This window comes from Salvelinus fontinalis, unplaced genomic scaffold (genome assembly GCF_029448725.1).
Source record: "Salvelinus fontinalis isolate EN_2023a unplaced genomic scaffold, ASM2944872v1 scaffold_0255, whole genome shotgun sequence".
NCBI lineage: Eukaryota > Metazoa > Chordata > Actinopteri > Salmoniformes > Salmonidae > Salvelinus > Salvelinus fontinalis.
Window position 1 is genome coordinate 205,967 of NW_026600464.1, and position 6,000 is coordinate 211,966.

Genomic DNA, 6,000 nt, shown 5'->3' on the forward strand with positions numbered 1-6,000 from the left:
CCTACTGGTATCATGATGTATCTATAGACCTACTGGTATCATGATGTATCTATAGGACTACTGGTATCATGATGTATCTATAGGACTACTGGTATCATGATGTATCTTTAGGTCTACTGGTATCATAATGTATCTATAGGCCTACTGGTATCATGATGTATCTATAGGTCTACTGGTATCATGATGTATCTATAGGTCTACTGGTATCATGATGTATCTATAGGACTACTGGTATCATGATGTATCTTTAGGCCTACTGGTATCATGATGTAGCGACAACCCATTCCTTCACCAGTATAATGTACACATAAAAGGGTTGGTTCATTCCTTCACCAGCATAATGTACACATAAAGGGGTTGGTTCATTCCTTCACCAGCATAATGTACACATAAAGGGGTTGGTTCATTCCTTCACCAGCATAATGTACACATAAAGGGGTTGGTTCATTCCTTCACCAGCATAATGTACACATAAAGGGGTTGGTTCATTCCTTCACCAGCATAATGTACACATAAAGGGGTTGGTTCATTCCTTCACCAGCATAATGTACACATAAAGGGGTTGGTTCATTCCTTCACCAGCATAATGTACACATAAAGGGGTTGGTTCATTCCTTCACCAGCATAATGTACACATAAAGGGGTTGGTTCATTCCTTCACCAGCATAATGTACACATAAAAGGGTTGGTTCATTCCTTCACCAGTATAATGTACACATAAAGGGGTTGGTTCATTCCTTCGCCAGCATAATGTACACATAAAGGGGTTGGTTCATTCCTTCACCAGCATAATGTACACATAAAGGGGTTGGTTCATTCCTTTACCAGCATAATGTACACATAAAGGGGTTGGTTCGTTCCTTCACCAGCATAATGTACACATAAAGGGGTTGGTTCGTTCCTTACTGCGGGTGACAGGACATCTGCAACATTTACCGTGAATGCAGTCCTCCTCTAAAACGGGAACTTTGCCTTTAAATGTCAGAACGTGCTGAAGCTCAGATCTTCTGTATTATTCCTCTCTCTGCATTGTTGGGATGGGCCCGTAAAGCAGTTCACTGTTGCTCTACAACTGTTGCTTAAACGAATATGTGACAAACACAAATGTCCTTGTATTGATTCAGCTCTATGGATTAAATCAAGCCGATACATTATTCTACACATCTAATACATTAGCAAACAGGTTACTTTGTGAATTACTCAAACCACCATCTCCCTGTGTGCTGGGTTGTGGACTGTCATTGTGTGGTAAATACATTCCCAGTCCCCAGGCTATACTGACTGGTCTGCCCAGTCCCCAGGCTATACTGACTGGTCTGCCCAGTCCCCAGGCTATACTGACTGGTCTGCCCAGTCCCCAGGCTATACTGACTGGTCTGCCCAGTCCCCAGGCTATACTGACTGGTCTGCCCAGTCCCCAGGCTATACTGACTGGTCTGCCCAGTCCCCAGGCTATACTGACTGGTCTGCCCAGTCCCCAGGCTATACTGACTGGTCTGCCCAGTCCCCAGGCTATACTGACTGGTCTGCCCAGTCCCCAGGCTATACTGACTGGTCTGCCCAGTACCTAAACACACAAATATAAACATACACAGTGACTGGTCTTCCACGGCTCAAATAACACAACCGTCCAACCAAACATGAACGTGGCAGCCGACCAGTAGTCCCTTTTCTCTTTGGATACTGACAAAATAATTCAGGATTTATCCACTTGGCAGGCGCACACATACACACACACACACACACACACAAACACACCAGGCAGGCCAGAATAACAAATCCAGCCTAGGAAATGTTCCTGTACGCTCCACAAACTCCCTTTTGTCAAAGCATCAAAGGATATTGTTTTGCTGTTGTCTTCTTTCGCTACACTGCTGCAACTCATCGCCCTCTTCCTTTTTCTGGAGGGGTTTTTCCTTCCTTTCTTTATGTGTCATGCCTGGACTCTTTTCAAACAGAAACAGAACAAGACAGCATGGGGAGAGTGATGCAGACAGAGAGGAGCACTACAGACAGCATGGGGAGAGTGATGCAGACAGAGAGGAATACTACAGACAGCATGGGGAGAGTGATGCAGACAGAGAGGAACACTACAGACAGCATGGGGAGAGTGATGCAGACAGAGAGGAACACTACAGACAGCATGGGGAGAGTGATGCAGACAGAGAGGAACACTACAGACAGCATGGGGAGAGTGATGCAGACAGAGAGGAACACTACAGACAGCATGGGGAGAGTGATGCAGACAGAAGGGGAACACTACAGACAGCATGGGGAGAGTGATGCAGACAGAGAGGAACACTACAGACAGCATGGGGAGAGTGATGCAGACAGAAAGGAACACTACAGACAGCATGGGGAGAGTGATGCAGACAGAGAGGAACACTACAGACAGCATGGGGAGAGTGATGCAGACAGAAAGGAACACTACAGACAGCATGGGGAGAGTGATGCAGACAGAGAGGAACACTACAGACAGCATGGGGAGAGTGATGCAGACAGAGAGGAACACTACAGACAGCATGGGGAGAGTGATGCAGACAGAGAGGAACACTACAGACCAGAGCTGCATCCTCATTAAACTATTATTTAGAATTTGTTCATTCCGCGTTCAAAGAACAAAGGAACTGGTTTGTCCTCCAGATTTTAGGACAGTTATGAGAGACAGAGAGAGCTATTGGGACGAGACCCTTCCTTTAAAACAGCGACAGAAGATAATGACTCTTCCCTCGTTCAAGGAGTAGTAAGACAGAGGTACGTTAAAAACACAAGTCTACTGATATCTAATCACAGGAACTCAAATGAATGACATCTCCCACGTTTGATGATACACTAGACACTGTTCTAACAAGTACGCAATGTGAATGATACGGCTGAACCCTCCTCACTATCTCTCTGAAGAAAAATGAGGTGGAAACTGAGTTGTACTTCGTAACCTCCTGACAAATGTATGACCATATTAGAGACACATATTTCCCTCAGATTACACAGACCCACAAAGAATTCAAAAGCAAATCCAATGTTCATAAACTCCCATATCTACTGGGTGAAATACCACAGTGTGCCATCACAGCAGCAAGATTTGTGACCTGTTGCCACAAGAAAAGGTCAACCAGTGAAGAACAACCCATAATGATGTTTATTTATGTTCCCTTTTGTACTTTAACTATTTGTACATCATTACAGCACTGCATATAGACATAAAATGACATTTAATGATGTCTCTTCCTTTGGAACTTTTGTGAGTGCAATGTTAACTGTACATTTTTTGTTTATTTACCTTTGTTTATTATCCAATATTTCACTTGCTTTGTCAACGTAAACATATGTTTTCCATGCCAGTAAAGCCCTTTGAACTGAATATAAAGTAACTTCAGTAAGTTTTCACAGCACAGGAGGCTGCTGAGAGGAGGACCGCTCATCATAATGGAATGGCATCAAACACATGGAAACCATGGAAACCATGCATTTGATGTATTTGATACCATCCCACAAATGCCGTTCCAACCATCCACATGAGCCTGTTCTCCCCAATTAAGGTGCCCCTAACTTCCTGTGATTCACACCCCTAACTTCCTGTGATTCACACCCCTAACTTCCTGTGATTCACACCCCTAACTTCCTGTGATTCACACCCCTTGACTTTTTTTTACATTTTGTTATGTTACAATGTGGAATTAAAATGGATTGAATTGTCATTTTTGATCAACAATCTACACAAAAGCTTCTAAAGCCATGACATTATTTTCTGGAATTTTCCAAGCTGTTTAAAGGCACAGTCAATTTAATGTATGTAAACTACTGACCCACTGGATTTGTGATACAGTGAATTATAAGTTAAATAATCTGTCTGTAAACAATTGTTGGAAAAATGACTTGTCAGTAGACGTCCTAACCGACTTGGCAAAACTATAGTTTGTTAACAAGACATTTGTGAAGTGGTTGAAAAACTGGTTTTATTGACTCCAACCTAAGTCTATGTAAACGTCCGACTTCAACTGTATATATATGAAAAATAAAACAGTAATACAATATCTTGAGTATTCAACTTCCTGAGTCAATACATGACCATCACTTTTGGCAGCGATTACAGCTGTGTCTTTCTGGGTGAGTCTGAGAGCTTTCCACACCTGGATTTTGCAACATTTGCTCATTATTCTTTTTTAAATACTTAAAGCATTGTCAAATTGGCGCTGAGAATTCCAAAAGTAGTGAACGTTCCAACATTCTAGAACACGGCTGTGCATAGGCACAATTTGGATTCCTGATGGACGCTTTGGTCACAAGGAGAGATATCACTGCTCGTATCCTCAGACCCTCTTACCTGCGTGTGCGCGTGGGTGTGCGCATGCACGTGAGTGCGAGTGTGTGTGCGTGTGTGTGACCGTTTGAGTGGGCCCCGAAAAGAGAAACCAAGCAAATAAAAACTGTACTTGACACTGGGAGTTCAGCCCATTGCTTTGGCAGGCCCTACTACTACTTCAGTAAAAGCAAAGGAACTCTGCACAGGATGACTCAGTAATGATGAAATATTTTTTTTTGAAAACATTTCTGGGGCCTTGTAGTTCAAGCCCCTCAGTATAATAGGAGACTGACCTGGGCCCTGATCCTTGCCATTGTCCTTTTATTTAACTTTTATTTAACTGGGTAAGTCAGTTAAGAACAAATTCTTACTTACAATGACGGCCTACACCGGCCAAACCCTAACCAGAAAAGGGCTGGGCCAATTGTGCGCTGCCCTATTGGACTCCCGATCACAGCCGGTTGTGATACACCCCGGGATCGAACCAGATTCTGTAGTGACACCTCTAGCCCTGTGATGCAGTGCCTTGGACAGCTGCGCCGCTCGGGAACCAAAGTTCAAGCCCCTCAGTATAACAGGAGACTGACTCGGGCCCTAATCCTTCCCATTGTCCTTGTAGTTCAAAACCGTAAGTGTATTAGGAGACTGCCTAGGCCCATGAGGCTTTCTTCAGTCCTTCCCATCCTCCCTTCTGTTCTCCTCATATATCCTGTTCTCACTTTATTCTGCTTTTACTTCTATGCAGTGTACTAATGTTGTCGTTGGTCAGTGAAAGGGGAAGAGAGAGAGACAATATTGGACACTTTATGGAATACAAAGCCTTCGCTATCTCATCCTGGAATATCCAAGGCCTGAGGCCTAAAGAGCAGGAACCTGGACATTGTCATCCTACAAGAAACATGGTACAGAGGAGATTGGACCCATTTGTTTCCCTCTAGGTTACAGAGAGCTGGTAGTCCCATCCACCAATCTACCAGGTGGGTGGTATAGAGGAGATTGGACCCATTTGTTTCCCTCTAGGTTACAGAGAGCTGGTAGTCCCATCCACCAATCTACCAGGTGGGTGGTATAGAGGAGATTGGACCCATTTGTTTCCCTCTAGGTTACAGAGAGCTGGTAGTCCCATCCACCAATCTACCAGGTGGGTGCTATAGAGGAGATTGGACCCATTTGTTTCCCTCTAGGTTACAGAGAGCTGGTAGTCCCATCCACTAATCTACCAGGTGGGAAACAGGTAAGGGGCTCGGGGGGTAAGCTAAAGCGGTATAGAGCAGACCTCACTGTTCAATTAATCAAAACTGGAACAATTTACATTCGGATAGAACTACAAAAGCAAATTATCTCAGAGGAAAATGTCATCCTGTGTGCTACCTATACCCCCCCCCCCCCCCCCCCCCCCACTAGAATCTCCCTACTTTAAAGAAGACAGGTTCTCCATCCTGGAGGGGGAAAGCAATTATTTCCAGGCCCAGGAACATGTACTAGTCAGTGGCGACCTAAATGGAACCGGCAAGAACCTGACACCCTCAGCACACAGGGGGACAAACACCAGCCTGGAGGTGACAGCATTCCCTCCCCAATATGCCCGCCTAGGCACAACATAACCAACTTAAACGGGTCACAACTCCTGCAGCTTGTCGGATGCTGGGAATGTACATAGTCAATGGTAGGCTTCGAGGGGACTCCTATGGTAGGTT